The 16,767-nt window shown below is 39.5% G+C and overlaps 1 protein-coding gene and 1 pseudogene across 10 annotated transcripts in view; one reads left to right on the top strand and one right to left on the bottom strand.

Moving 5' to 3' along the window:
• The window catches only part of Ralgapa1 (Ral GTPase activating protein catalytic alpha subunit 1), a 263,481-nt gene that overhangs the window by 243,269 nt on the left and 3,445 nt on the right, over positions 1-16,767 (bottom strand). The window lies entirely within an intron of this gene.
• On the top strand, positions 7,930-11,349 carry LOC105742946 (annotated as a pseudogene). Its single transcript, XR_001117203.2, has 2 exons — positions 7,930-8,032; positions 10,672-11,349. The product of XR_001117203.2 is annotated as a ras-related protein Rab-1B pseudogene (transcript).

The raw sequence follows: 16,767 nt of genomic DNA, 5'->3' as shown, positions 1-16,767 counted from the left end.
CTCAGTGGTGTGTAAACACAACAGACTCCAGATGCAACTCACTATCCCTTCCTTGTATCTGGTAGATTACAACAGGTCCTGGATACTCATCCAAACACCCTGATGTGAAGGAATTTTTTAGATTAATATTTCTTCTTTAAAGGTTTTTTTTAATTGTACACTTCAGACTTTATTTATTCTTTCAGTTATTCTCACCTGGGAGACAGTACAATGTTTTTTGTTTTTTAAAATTTTATTTATTTGTGTGTGTGTGGCCAGCTCAGCCCACCAGGGGGTGGGGCTGGCTGGCATGTGGTGCTGGGGGATTGAACCGCGGTCCCTGTGCTTTGCTAAGCTTGTTCTAAGTAGGTGCTTTAGACCACTGAGCCATCTCACCAGCCCCATAACAATGTTTATACATGTGAGTCTAATTTATTTCACTTATGAGTATGGTCTCAAGTTGCATCCATTTACCCATAAAAATGTCAAGTTTATCCTTCTTTATGGCTGAGTAGTTTAAGAGTTTTTTCCTCTTCATTTTTATTTTTTTGTTACTTTTATCTATTCATATTTTTATTCTTTAGATTTTTTTCCCTTTTTCTTTTTTTCCCTCACCTTCCTTTTTTTTTTTTTTTTTGGCAGTTTAAAATTTTAACTTAAAAGGTGAACAAAATGTGTATTTCAAATAATACTAAATTTATTTATCTGAAATACATCCTTACACAGAGGACAGATTGATTTCCAATAACTTCTGGAAGTCCACTGTCCATTTAAAAATACTTTTACACAAAAACTCTTCATCAAAAGAAATATTTTTCTTTTATATTGCATAAAAGCTAGATGCTAATTTCCACTGTGATCTACTGTGATGGACTCATTTTACAGTCAACTCCGATGATGAAGACGGTACAAATGTGTAGTTCAGGCAACTGATGCAAAAGAAAAGTGATGAAGATGCCACCACCCTGTCCCGGCAGAGGGGCTGCCCCCTTGATGCTCACAGCCGATCACTTCTTCTTCCCTTTTCCTTTTTCACTTCCCTCTCCTTGCTGAAGATTTGGGTCACACCTCCTGTTTTCTGTGTCCTGGTTTTTAGCTTAGGTATCATTTCTGCTGCATACAACATTACTTACTAAGTGATGGGAACTGCCCCAGACTGAGGCTGCCATCTTCCTGCGTCAGCTGGACTCAGACTCTGTCTCTGTATTGAACATCACGATTCCATTCCCTAGAGTACATCTTATTTTTCTCGATAACTGCATTAAGTCCAATTGCTGAGCACACATCTTGAATCTCGGTAGCTGTAGGATTTTCAACAGCCTTACTTATTGGGATCTGTCTCCCCTCTGCGATGGTTTTCTTTCTCTTTTTTCTTTTTTTTTGTTTTGCGGAACCAGGGATTGAACTCAGGCCCTTGCACTTGCCAGGGAAGTGCTTATTCCACTGAGCCATCCTGCTGGCCCCCAGTATCTATTTTTAGCCTTTACTTTTTAATATTATTTTCTATTATTAATGGTGGTATAGTTATTGCTTTTAATTGGTTTGTCTTTGTGCAATCATTACTACTGTGGTTTGCCACACTCTGAGTGATTGCCAGGGAATCAAACCCTCAAAAGAAGAGTGGGCTAAGAAAACCTTCAAATAAAAGTAGAAGAGATATATATCCTAATAGATGCACAAATCTCAATGTGGAAACACATCAGTATGAAAAAGGCAACATGTTTCCTTCAAATATCTGTCACCTGGCAGAGCTTAATAGAAAGCTACCAAAGTGTATGAAATAATCAAGGCATTCAAAAGACTGACTTTGAATATTAATGATTTGAAAGATAATAGAAATAAACAGGAGCGAATTAAGGAAGACAATGTAAAGTAGGAAGGAAAAGCAACAAAGAAATTCTGAAGAATCAAACATCTTGAAAATGAAAAGTGTAGTAAGTCTAATAACAAAATAAAACCAAACAAGGGAGTAGACACTAATTAATTTTACAAAGCACAAAAAAACTATGAACGAAGACCAAACTTATGAATTGTTGGTACAGACAGAGGGTACCAAGGTTCAGACCAACTGCAAAGAAAATCAAGTAAGATAATAGTAGGAAATGTCCCAAATCCTGTGAAAACTACAGACATCCATATATAGTAAGCATTTAGAATCCCAAATATAGGGGTTGGGGAATATAACTCAGTAGACTTCTCTGCAACACCTTAAAGGCTAGCACAATATGGGATGAGGTATTTAAAGCCCTCAAAGAAATAATCACCAACCTAGATTGCTATAGCCAACAAGCTAACCTTCAAAATTTAAGGGGATAGGGAGATGGCTCAGTAGAATAAGCGCCTGCCTGGCAAGCATAAGGGCTTGAGTTCAATCCCTGGTTCTGCAAAAAAAAAAAAAAAAAAAAAATTAAAGAGAAATACTTTCCAAGATAAGAATAAGCTAAAGAAATTAATGATCACTAAGTCAGCCCTGCAAAAGATGTTTCAAGGAATTTACACACAAAGTAGGAATAAATAAGATACTGACAATTAGCAAAGAAACAAACATTAGAAAAGCAACAAAATGATATGGATGAGTGAGTACCTTTCTACAATAACTCTAAATGTGAATAGTCTTAGCAGGGTATGGTGGCACATGCCTGTATCTCAGCATTTGGGAGGTAAGACAGAAGAATCTGGGGATACACAGTGAGTTTGAAGTGAGCCTGAACTACACAGTGAAACCTTGTATCAAATAAATAAATGCTTACTTCTCCAATTACAGATAGACTGGCAGACTGGATTAAAAAACAAGGCCCAAATCTGCTGCCTACAAGAAATACACCTCATTACTGAAGATATATACCGAATGAAAGTTGAAGGACAAAATATTACTCCATCTAAACAAAATCTGAAAGCAAGCAGGAGTAGGTATACTGATAATCTGACAAAGCTGACAGGTCTCAATACAATACTGGCTAAGTCTGACATCCACTTTCATCAAAAGGTAAATAAACCTAAGAATTAAACTACATCATGGAAAAAAAAAAAAAAAAAAAACTACATCATGGATCAAACAGATGTAACAAATGTCTACAGAATATCCATCCAACAATTATATAATATACATTCTTATTACTATAAACGTTTTCCAAATAGATCATTTTAGGCTATAACACAAGCCTTAACAAATATATATATTAGGGCTGGTGAGATGGCTCAGTGGTCTAAAGCACCTACTTAGAACAAGCTTAACAAAGCAGAGGGACCGCGGTTCAATTCCCCAGCACCACATGCCAGCCAGCCCTGCCCCCTGGTGGGCTGAGCTGGCCACACACACATACACACACACACAAATAAATAAATAATTTAAAAAACAACAACAACAAATATATATATTAAAAAAAAATCAGAGAAGAGAGCTCAATGGCATAAACGACTGCCTAGCAAACACTAGGTCCTGAGTTCAATCCCAGGTACTAAGAGAAAAGAAAAAGAAGTCCTTGCATTTTGTCCAAATCATAATAGAGTAAAACTAGAAATCAAGACAGAAACTACAGAAACCACACAAACACATGAAGACTGAATAATTAAAAAAAAAAATTTTTTTTTTTTTGATAGCAGGAATTGAACTCAGGACTTTGTGCTTGCCAGATAGGCACGTGTGCTGAACAATTCAGCTCAACTGTTTTTTGTTTTGTTTTGTTTTTTTGGCAGTGGTTGGAACAGAACTTGGGACTTTGTGCTTGGCCAGGCATGCACTTATACCACTGAGTTATATCCCCAGCCCCTGAATAATTCAGTTGTAAACAATCGGTGGCTCATTAACAAAATCAGAGAAGAAATTCTAAAATTCTCAGAACTGGTCAAATACAGTGACACACACCTGTAATCCCAGTACTCTGGAAACCTGAAACAAGACAATCACAAGTTCAAGTCCAGCTTGGGCAATTTAATGAGACCCTGCCTCAAAGCCATAAACTGTCTCTGCAATACCTCTCTGCCATACTACCCCACCTTGGAGCCAGCCAATTATGTGCTGAAACCTCTACAAACTATGACTGTCCCTTTAACTTTGGATGTTGGGTACTTTGCCTCAGCAACAAGAGAAAACTAAGACACAAGTATATCCAAAGGAAATAAAATCAATAAAAATTAAAAGGAGGAAATATTTGTATGTCATTGGTTGGAATATAAATTAATGTAGCCATTATAGAAAATAATACAGAAATTCCTCTAAGAACTGAAAACAGAAATACCATATAAGCCAGCTATCCCACTACCAAGAATATATCCAAAGACAAATCAACATATTGAATCACTTAAAATCATCTAAGTTGTTTGTCCATCAGTGGATTACTAAGAAACGAAACAATGAAACACTGATTGATACAAAAGAGTAAAATTTTGAAATTTTTTAGCAACACAGATGGAACTACAGGACATTACAGTAAATGAAGTTAGCCAGGCAAAGAAAAACAGGTATGTTCTCGTCTGTATATGGAAGCTTTAAAAAGTTGATTTCATTGAAATGGAGTTAAATACTGTCTACTATTATCTAGGGGGGATAGAGAAGAGGGGACAGAAAAGGGCTAGTCAATCGGTACCAAAATACAGTTACAAAAAATAATTTACTGTATGGCATTTTTTGGTGAGCTTAGTTTACAACAATTTATTATATATTTTATGAAAAACTAGAGATGAGTCTTATGAAACCCAACACAAAACAATAAATATTTAAAGATATGAAAGTTTTAACTATACTGATTGGATCATTATACATTTGATACATGCATACAATTATGCTTCATTTACCTTAGTTGCTTTCTCATATCTCAGACACAATACCTACCCACTTCAACTTAAAGAAAAGGTTTATTGGGCTGACCAAATAGCTCAGCAGACTAAAGTGCCTGCTTAGACATAGGGACCCGGATTCGATCCCCAGCGTGCCGCGCTGTGCTATGTCATGCCAGCCCTGCGCCTGGGGCACTGCTGATTGAGACTGGACATGGTGGTGCATGCCTGTAATCCCAGTGTTTGGGAGGCTGAAAACAGGAGGATCACTATGAGTCCGATCTGTGTAGTAAGATCCTGTAGTCCCTGTACTAAAATATAAAAAAGAAAAGGTTTACTTTGTCTCATGGTTACACACCATGGAAGGCTGGCTCCAAGGCAGAAAACTCCAGGCAGAGGAGCCTGGGTAGAGGAAAGCTTTTTGTGTTATATAGATTATACTGAAGGAAGGAGAAAGAGATGAGCCTGCAAAAGATGTTTGTCTTTCCAGGTCACACTACCAGTGCTTTGAACCAGCACCTTCCTCCTAACACCTTAATAACTCAATGATCTTTCAAAAACCATAACTAGAAGTACATGAAGCTTTTGGGGCACATCTAGATCTACCCCTAACATTCCTGCCTACCAAAAGATTCATGTGTATCACTTTATGTAAAACACATTTAATTCACTGCTATGAGTCATCAAAGTCTCAACAGTTCCAATAGTGATGACAAGTCCAAGCACAAAGTCTCCTCTGAGATTCAAGGCAAACTCAGTTGTGAGTCCCGGTAAAAATTTAAAAAAGTTAAATACTGCTCGCATACAATGCACAGGGACAAGAAGTACCTGGACAGAATCTCTAGGAGCCCAAATACCCCCCAGAAACCCAGTAATATTCTTGGTGATCCTATCCAGGAGATTTCTCAAGATGTCTTAAGGAAAAGAAGCAATTCATCTCCCCTTGAAATGTTACACACAGTGATGACTTCTGCAAAGCAAAGGGGGGCTGGGCTCCATGAAAATTGTTTCTTTCAATACCCGTGTAAACTAAGAATATTCTAGCCTGCCTTGCCAGGTATACTCCCACTAATTGTGTCTACAGTATTTTTAATGCAAATTTTGTATTTGTAAAAAAAAAAAAAAAAAGCTAAAATAAGGCTAGGGATGTAGTGCAACTAGAATCAAATGGAAATACAATGTACCAGACTCTGAGATACAGTGAAGGCAGTTAATAGAGGAAAGTTTATAGCTTTGAGTGCCTATATCAAAAACTGAGAAAGATCTCATATAAATGACAAAGACTTGGAGGCAGGCCAGATAGCTCAGCAGTGCCTGCTTAGATGGACAGGGAGTGGGATTTGATCCCAGGTATGCCCTGCCAGCCCAGCCCCCGGGATGATGCTGATTGAGACTGGGCATGGTAGCATGTACCTATAATCCCAGCGCTTGGGAGGCTGAAAATAGGAGGATCACTATGAGTCCATCTGTGTAGTGAGACCCTGTGGACCATACGCTAAATAAATAACGAAGACTTAGAAAAACAAAAATAAACCAAAACCAACCCCCACTGAATAAAAAAAATTAATAAAGATCAGCGCTAAAATTAATGGACTAAAAGAACAACACATGAATCAATGAAATAGAGTTGGTTGTTTAAAAAGCCAAACTCTTAGCCAAACTAAAAAAAAAGACTCAAATCAACTCAATTAGACATAAAAGAGGATGTTACAACAGACACCACTGAAATCCAGAGGACTATTAGGAACTATTTGAATACCTACATTCTAAAGCACTTGAAAATATAAAAAAAAAAAACCAACCAAATAAATTCCTATATCCAAATGACCTGCCAAAACTATATTAAGAGAATACAAAGAATATAAATAGATTAATAGCAAGCAATCAGATTTTAAGCAGCAGTAATAAAAAGTCTCCGAACAAATGAAGCCCAGGACCAGATGGGGTCACAGGCTGAATTTTACTAGTCCTTTATAAAAGAAATAGCATCAACGTTCTTCAAACCCTTCCATAAAATAAAGGGCAAGAATACTTCCAAACTCATTCTATAATGTCAGTATCACCCTGATACCAAGCCAAAGAAAGACCCCTACCCCTAGATAAAAATCTATAGACCAATATCCTTGATAAACGTAATGCAAAATAGAGTCTCATAAACAAATTTCAACATTGCATAGGGCAAGCACTTCCCTGGCAAGCGCAAGGGCCTGAGTTCAATCTCCAATTCCGCCATAAAAAACAAAAAGCAAACAAACAAAAAAATTGCATTAAAATGATCATACACCATGACTGAGTTTTACTCCAGGGACAAAGATATGGTGGAACATACATAAATCAATAAGTGTTGTAAACCCATAAGCATATGCAAGGATAAAAATCACATGACCATTTCAAATGATGCAGAAAGAGCCTTCAACAGAATTCCATATTCATCCATGATAAAAGGCCAGGAAGAGCTAGATATTGAAAGTGCACACCTCCATATGGTAAAGGCCATATATGACTAACAGTCAACATCATTCCGAATGGGGAAAAACTGAAAGCACTTCCTCTAAAACCAGGAACAAGGCAAGGCAGCTCACTGTTACCATCCCTATTCAATAAAATATTTGAAACTTTAACTACAGGAACTAGGCAAAAGAGAAAGAAATAATAGTAAGTCAAATTATTCTCATTTGCAGACATATGGTCCCCCAGTTAAAGAGTACACTAAGTGACTTTCAAGCTGATAAACAAATTCAGCAAAGTAGTAGATATAAAATCAACACTAAAAAAGTGAACAGCTTTTCTATACACCAACAATGGACTAGCTGAGAAAACAGGAAAAACAGTTCCATTTGTAATAGGAAACCAATCCCATTCTAATTCAAACTAAAATAAATACCTAGGAATCAGTATATAAACACCTCTATAATTAAAATTTAAGAAGAAACTGAAGATGTCACTAAAAGATGAAAAGACTTCCCATGTTCACAAATTGATACAATAGTTTAAAATGGCTACATTACTAAAATGATCTACAGATTCAATGCAACCCCTATAAAAATTTCAATGACATTCTTCATAGAACTAGAAAATAATCCTAAAGTTAATATGGAAACATAAAGGATCCAGAATAGCCAAGCAATTCTTTTTCTCTTTTGGTCAGGACCTCGCACCTGCCAGGCAGGCGTTATGCCCGAGTACAATTCCGAGCAAGCAAGCAGCAAAGATGGAGGCATCACAATACCCAATTACTTCAAAATATACTATAAAGCTTTAGTTAAAAAACAGCATGGTACTGGTACAAAACACAGACAAGCCTGCACAACTACAGTCACCTGACTCTGAACAAGAAGCCAAAAACATACAAAGGAGAAAAGAAAACCTCTTTAACAAATGGTTCTGGGAGACATGGATATTCACTTGTAGAAGATTTAAACAAGATTCTTATCTTTCACTCTGTATAAAAATCAATTCAAAATGGATCAAAGGCCTACGAAGGAAACTTTGAAGATGATAGAAGAAAATATAGAAGGAACACTTGAAGCCACAGACACAGGCAAAGACTTCTGGGATAAGATTCCAGTAGCAAAGGAAATAACAGCAAGAATCAAAATATGGGACTACATCAAATTAAAACATTTTTGTGGACAGGGATATACTTCAGCAGCACAGCATCTGCCTAACCAGCCAAAATCGTGAGTTTGATTTCTGGTACCAAAAAGAAGTTTCTGAACAGTAAGGCAAACAACAAAAACAAATAGCCTATAGAAAGGAAGAAAACCTTTACCAGCTATACTTCTAACAGAAGGTTAATTTTTATAGAGTATATAAAAACCTTACTCAGTTCCCAGCAGCATAAAAGAAAAAGTAAAGGTTAGAATATACGAAGAACTCAAATAACCGCTCCCCAACCAAACAGTCCAATCTGTAAAGGGGCAAATGAATTGAATTGAACAGACTCTTCTCAAAAGAAGTACAAAAGGCCAACAAGTATATGACAAAATGTGCAACACCTTTAGCCATTAGTGAAATGAAAAGCCACACTGAGATTCCTTCTAAACCTTGACAGAATGACTATGAGGAATACAAAAAACAATACTATAAAATAGAAATTAGGGTGGATGGTCCTCAAGAAACTAAATCAATTCAGCTATATCATTCCTTGGTAGATACCTAAAGAAATTAAAGTTAGCATACTACACAGGGATACCTACATACTCACTGTGGCGGAGGGGCACCATTCACAATATCCAAGATCTGGAACCAATATCCAAGATCTAGGTACCCATCAACAGATGAATGAATGGATAAGAAAAATGTGGTATGGGCCGGGGAAGACAGCTCAGCAGCACAAGTGCCTGCCTGGCAAGCACAAGGTCCTGAGTTCAATTCACAGTTAAAAAAGAAAAGAAGAGATGGTATGTATTATTCAGCTGCAAAGAAAACAAAGTTTGGTCATTTGCAAGAAAATAGACCTAGAGATCACCATGTAGGGCACAATAAGCCAGATTCAGAAAGACAAATCTGCATGTTCTATTAAGTGGAATCTAAAAAAGATGACATGAAAATAGAAGGAAAACTATTATTAGCCAAGGGGAAAGAAATAGGCCCTATACAGTGGCACATATCTGTAAACCTAGTATTTAAAAAGGCTGGAGCAGGGGGCTGGGGATTTGCTTCAGCAGTAGAATGCTTGCCTAGGAAGCTGAAAGGCCTGGGTTCAGTCCTTGGCACCAAAAACAAAAACAAAAATGAACAACAACAACACAAAACCTCTACCCTCAAAAACAATTCAACTAAAAAAATACAGTTAAAAAAAAAAAAAAAAAAGAGGATGAAGCAGGATTGCTAAGAGTTCAAGACCAGCTTGGGCGGCGTAGTGAGTTTAATGCAAGCCTGGACTACAAAGTGCTAGCCTGTCTCAAAAACAAAACAAAAATTCAAAAGATAAGCACTTGCCTGGCAAGTGCATTGTCCCGAGTTCAATCCCGGGTACTGCACACGTGCACGCGCACACACACACACACAAAAGGAATAAGATGGAGAGGATAATACAGGGAATACATTTGATAAAAAATATAAACATTGAAACAAAGTATTTGAAAATTAATAGGCACTAATAACAGTTCCATGTGAACACTTACAGAAAATTGAAAAAAGATTAGAAAAACTGCCCACTTATGTTATGATGCCTGCATTAACTGGTATTAAAATAAAAACATTACAAGAAAACAAAAATACAGACCAATACCCCTCATGAACATTTAAAAAACCATGAAGCTTTAGCAATTCAAACCCACCAGTACATAAAAAAGACAATACATCAATGTCAGCCTAATACTAGGAAATAAAGTTGACTTTTAAAACTCAGTTAAAGGGGGGGCCTGCCCCTTAGCTCAGTTCTTTAAGTGGCTGCTTCAACAAAGCAGTCAGGCTCAGGTTGCTGTGGTTCGATCCCCACAACTCAAGCCAGCCAATCCTGCCCTGAAGGCATTCGGAGCAAAAAAAAACAACTCAGTTAAAGGACAGGGAAACAGCTCAGTGTGGTAAACAGCTTGCCTAGCATGCACAAGGTAGATATCAACACTGCAAAAATAAGGTCAGTGCATATAATCCATCACACAAACAAAAAACAAAACACTGTTCAACCCAATAGAAACAGCTACTTTACAATTCCAACATCCACTCCCGATGAGTCTTAGCAAAGTAGAAACAAAATAAAAATTTCTCAACCTGTAAGTGTATCTAGCTATAAAAACTTCCAAGTTAGGGCCAGGGAAATGGCTCCATAGAATAAGCGCTTCCCTGGCAAGCACAAGGGCCTGAGTTCAATCCCCGGCTCTGCAAAAAAAAAGATAAAGAAAAAACCTTCAAGTTAACATTAGACTGCATCATAAAAAACTACTTGGGCGGAGCACAGCTGACTGGGAGCGACCAAGTGGGCCTCCGCCGCCACCCTGAACCCCGAATATGACTACCTATTTAAGCTGCTTTTGATTGGTGGCTCGGGTGTGGTCAAGTCATGCTTGCTTCTGCGGTTTGCTGATGACACATATACAGAGAGCCACATCAGCACCATTGGGGTGGACTTCAAGATCTGAACCACTGAGCTGGATGGCAAAACCATCAAACTTCAGATATGGGACACAGCTAGTCAGGAACGGTTTCGGACCATCACTTTCAGCTACTACCGGGGTGCTCATGGCATCATCGTGGTGTATGATGGCACCGACCAGGAATCCTATGCCAACGTGAAGCAGTGGCTGCAGGAGATAGACCGCTATGCCAGTGAGAATGTCAATAAGCTCCTGGTGGGCAACAAGAGTGACCTCACCACCAAGAAGGTAGTGAAAAACACCACAGCCAAGGAGTTTGCAGACTCTCTGGGCATCCCCTTCCTAGAGACAAGTGCCAAGAATGCCACCAATGTCGAACAAGCTTTCATGACTATGGCTGCTGAGATCAAAAAGCGGATGGGGACTGGGGCAGCCTCAGGAGGAGAACGGCCCAACCTCAAGATTGACAGCACCCCTGTGAAGCCAGCTGGTGGTGGCTGTTGCTAGGAGGGGCACTTAGGATGGAACAGGAGAGGACACCTTCTCCAGATGATGCCTCCTTCCTCTCCTGGGCATTTGAGTCTGTGGCTTTGAGGTGTCCTGGGTTCCCCATCTCCCTCTGGCCTATCTGCCTGCTGTTCTGAGCCCTGGCTTTGTCAGGGTCCCCAAGGGAGGACCTGTGGCAAGGGCAAGGATGGGGGCTGCTCTTATTGCTGCCTCTAGGTACCTTGGAAAGATGCCCCACTGTGTGCCTTCCTTTTTTTTTTGCAGAACAGGGAATTGAACTCAGGCCCTTGCGCTTACCAGGCAAGCACTTATTCTACTGAGCTATCTCCTCAGCCCCTATGTGTGCCTTCCTTTGGAACAAGGACTCCTCTTGTCTCCCCTTCCCCATGTATGCTGTACTGGGTTTCTTTTCTTTCTCTACCCCTTCCCAAGAGCTGAGGCCTCCCTGGCTTCTGCTATCCCCAGCTGCAGTCAGCACCTCGGGTCAGGACTGTAGTCAGGGCAACTAAGGCCTGGGATCGGATCTAGGGCCCTGGGCTGGACCTCAGGACTGGTATGGGGTACAGGAGCCCAGCAACCCACCCTTTCCCTTGCCTCCCCCCCCCACTCCTACATTCACAGCTCAGGTCGTCCAGCTGCAGTAGGGTCTGAGCGCAGCTAGGGCAGGTGGGCGGGAGGCTGCACTCGGCCTGTGTCTTGAGCCCAGAGGGAGCCTGCTCCTGCCACCCCTTGCCCTGCCAGAGCCAGGCCCATGTGCTGCCTGCCCACCGTGGCCCTCTGTGGAGGCGGAAGGCCCACCATGCCAGAGGACAGGCACCAGCCTTAACCCTCATTCTGCCAGCACCCCCCTTTTGTTGAGGCAGCACATCTGGTTTATTTTTCCTCCTATTGCTTAGAGCCGAAGCGGGCAGAGCCTCATCCCTGCCCCTTCTCTGGGGAATATGGGTGCACCCCAGGGTTGGGGGCTGTTCTGCTCACCCCCTGCTCAGCCAGGGATCCTGGCCATCTGCCCTCTGGCACAGCTTCTTCCTGCAGAAAACAAACTTGGTCTCTACCTAAGAAGCCATGTCCCTTGTGCTGTCTCGCTTGTCCCATCCGCACTCTGCCTCCCTTCCAGTTTGTACTTAAGTCCCTGGGCCACTCCTTTGGAGCCTTCACTCCCAGGTTTGTTCCCCTCTGGCATCATGTCAGGCATTTTGCAAGGAAAAGCCACTTCGGGAAATATAAAAAAGGACAACAACAAAAAAATCAATAAATTTCCACTGGCCCTTGGGTGAGCCGACGGTTTTTGCAAGGAAAAAAACTACTTGACCCCTAGGACTGCAAACAAGACTGTCTTATCACATATATTCACACCATGTAAGACATTGCAAGGCATGAAAAGGGGGGAAAAAAGCATCCAGATTTGTGGACAAAATTCTCTAAATGAAAAAAAAATCAGTGAAATTCATAGAAACAAAACAAAAACTACTAACGTGAGTTTAACAAGGTTAATGGGCTGGGGAGATAGCTCAGTTGAATAAGTGCTTGCCTGGCAAGCACAAAGGCCTGAGTTCAATCCCCTGTACTGCAAAAAACATAGAATAAAACATAAAGATACAAGGTTACAAAGCCAGGTATGGTGGCACACACCTGTAGAACTGTAATCTCAGCACTTGGGAGGCTGAGGCAGAAGGATCACTGTGAATTCAAAGCCAGTCTGTGTCACACAGTGAGTACAAAACTAGCCTGAACTGCATAGTAAGATCCTGTCTCAAACCAACTACAAAACAAAACAACAAGAGTAGGATGCAAGATACAAGCTTAACATATGAAACTCACTGTATTTGCCTACATTAGCTACAAAATAAAAATCTCACTTTAGAAGAGCTTCAAAAGTAGCTGCCAGGAATGGGAGCATATACCTGTAATACCAACAGCTCAAGAAGCTGATGCAGGGAGATCACAAATTTGAGGCCACACACACAAAAAAAGAAAGGTAAAAGCAGAAAATATATTTAGGGACAAATCTGACAAAATGGACAAAAGATGTGTAAGACTTATACACTGAAAACTACAAAACGTAGGTGAAAGAAACTCAAGAAAGTCCTAAGTAAATGGAGAAACACATTTTGTTCATAGGTCAGGGCACTGCACTGTCAAGTTTTCCTAGACTGATACACAGATTCAACATAATCCCAGTCAAATATCTCAGCATACTTTTGTTTTATTTAGAAAATTAGCTAATCTCAAATACACAGGGAAATATAAAGCACTTAGTACTGCAAAATAAAGAATAAAATGAAGAAAAGAGAAACACATTAATTTCACTTTTTGGTTTTGCTTTTTTTTTTTTTTTTGTGGTACTGGGGATTTAACTCAGGACCTTGCACTTGTCAGGCAAGTGCTTATTCTACTGGGCTATCTCCCCGGCCCTAATAAAAGTTTTTTATTTTTATTTTTTTATTTTAGGGAAGGGTCTACAGGGTTTTCAGGGTCTCACTACTAGATTGGATTCATAGTGATCCACCTGTTCACAGCCTCCCAAGAGCTGGGATTATAGAGATGTGCCACCACTCCCAGTCTCAACAGTGGTCTCAGCGTGCCCTAGGGGCAGGGCCAGCACAGCAGGCCAGGGGATCAAACCCCGCCCCCCCCCCACCTGCTTGCAGGCACTTTAATCTGCTGAGCTATTTGGTTGGCCCTTAATTTCACTTTTGAAAATGAAGAACAAAGGTTGGAGAAATAAAGTCAAGAAAATGAAAACACAGTGCTTATTGGCACCAGAACAGACAAACAGATTGCTGACACAAAATGTCGAGTTCAAAAATAGGCCTAAAACGGGCATAGTGGTGCACACCTGTAATCCCAGCACTCAGGAGGATCACTGAGTTCAAGACCAGCCTGGGCAGGTGGATCACTGCTAGTTCAAGACCAGCCTGGGCTACAAAGTGAGCTCAAGGCCATCTTGAACAGCACAGGGAGACCCTGTCTCAAAAATGAAAAAAATAAAAAAAGAAAGAAAGAAAGAAGCCCAAACAACTTAGACAACCAATTTCTAGCAACTCAGTCAGTCTTTTTTTTCAACAAATGGTGCTAGAACAAGTAAAGACCTGCATGCAAAATATATATTAAAAAAAATTCTCACTTTATACCACACTTACAAAGTAAATGCAAGATGGGTTTTTTGCCTAAAGACCCCAAAACTATGAAACTTTCAGAAAATTGGGCACTGTTGCATATGTCTTTAATTCTAAGGAAGGAAAATGATGAGTTCAGGTCCCACCCAAGCTACTTTGTAAGACATGGCCCTCAAAATTATAAAAAGGACTAATGATATGGCTCAGTGTGAAAGCCCTGAGTTTAATCTCTAATACTGGAAAGACAAAAAAGACAACAGAACAGAGAATGAACAAAAATGTTTGTGACCTTAAGGCAAGGTATTTGTGACCTTGGGCAAAGTATTTGAAAGTACCCACCAAAAAAGTTCTACAGAAAAAAAGTTAGTATGTGGACTTAAATATAACCAAGACTACATTCCTACTCCTTCAGTGAAAATGTTAAAAGAATAATACAAGCCAAAATAAACCTTTCCTTTTCGTAAGTTGAAAAAAAATAAAATTAAGAGAGTGAAAACAAATCTCAAGCTGGGGGAAAAATAATCTTCGCAAATCAGACATACGATAAAATACTGATGTGCACAGGCTGGGAATGTAGCTCGGTGGTGGAGCAACTTGCCTAGAATGCGAGGCCCTGCCTTTTATCCCCAGCATTGTTAAAGCAGTCAAAAAATTATACTCGGAATATAAAAAACTTTCAAAAGTTGAGTAAGAAAGCAAACACAATTCAAAAACAGGAAAGATATTCGAATAGAAACTGCATCAAAGTCACACAAAGGCAAATAAGCATAAGGAAAGATACTCAGCATTACTAGACATCAAGAAAATATGAATTATAACAAGTACATTACAGTAGCTGAAATTAAGACATATAGAATAGTGCTGGCAAACATATGAAGGGACTGGACCTTATCAATGTCGATAATACAAAATCCTATTTAAAAAAAAATTAGGGGCTGGGGAAATAGCTCAGCAGACTAAAGCACCTGCTTAGATAAGCTTAGGCAAGCAAGAACAGGGACTGCAGTTTGATCCCTGGCATGCCAGCCCCACTTCCCAGGGAAGGCTGAGCCAGCCACCAAGACTGGGCATAGTGGTGCATACCGGTAATCTCAGTGCTGGGGAGGCTGAAAGCAGGATGATCACTATGAGTCCGAGCTGTGTAGTGAGACTCTGCGAAAACCAAATACATTTAAAAAAAAAAAAAATTTCTTTTTGACACAGGGTCTCACGCTGGTTTCAAACTCACGATGATCCTCCTGCCTCAGCCTCCCAAGTGCTGTGATTACAGGCATGCACCACCACACTGAGACTTATTTCTTAAAAAGTTAAATATACCACTATTGTATCATCCAGCCATCCTACTTCTAGGTATTTATTTATCCAAGAGAAAAGCAAGAATATATATATTTTTATGTATTTAGTACAGGGTCTACAGGGTCTCACTACACAGCTCAGACTCATAGTGATCCTTCCTTTTTTTCAGCCTCCCAAGGGCTGGGATTACAGGCACATGCTACCACATTCAGTCTCAACTGCCTCTCAGCGCACCCCGGAGTCAACAGGTGAACAGAAAAACCATGGTACACCCATATAATGGAGCACTATTCAGCAAGAAAAAACAACGAACTGACATAAATACCAAAATAAAGATTCATTTCTAAATAAAGAGGCTAAAACATAAAGACTCTAAAAGAAATACAAAGACTGTACTATACAATTCCATTTATATAAAATTCTGCACAATGCAAACTAATTTAGAGTAACTGTAGGAACAAGTAGGGAAGACAAGTAAAAATGGGAGGAAGTGAGTAAAGGGGTGTGTGGAAACTTCATAAAACTATAGCTACATTCATTGTCTTGCTTATTTTTGACTATGTTTATCTTTTTTTTAAAGTGGTGTAAAAAAGTTAGTTCATACCTAGGGCCTTACGCATGTTATGTTACATGCTTTCGCACTAAGATACACGTGCAGATGTTGGCTACGTTTATCTTGTATGCCTGGATGAATTTAATATTGACTATTATGATGGTTTCATGAGATATACTTTTGTCAAAGTACTGTACCATATAGTTTAAATATGTGCAATTTTGTTGTACACTATATCTCAATAAAGCTGTTAAGAGTGATTCAACAATATTCTACTTTTAGCCAAACACACATTCATCTTTTTATTTTTAAATCAAGGAACCGAATTGCTAGCTTGCCACTTTAAGTAGAAGCAAACTAAAAGTGAGTCAATATGCACTATATGCCAAATACCGTTAGTCATTTCACATGAACAAATTTACTGCCATCATCTGAAGGTTTTCAGTAGTAAAACAGAAGAACAATAAAAAGGATACATGAAACAAGGCTTTTCTTT

This window comes from Octodon degus, unplaced genomic scaffold (genome assembly GCF_000260255.1).
Source record: "Octodon degus isolate 3935 unplaced genomic scaffold, OctDeg1.0 scaffold00086, whole genome shotgun sequence".
Classification (NCBI taxonomy): Eukaryota; Metazoa; Chordata; class Mammalia; order Rodentia; family Octodontidae; genus Octodon; species Octodon degus.
The sequence above is the reverse complement of the archived record's forward strand: the minus strand, read 5'-3'. Positions and strand labels throughout refer to the sequence as shown.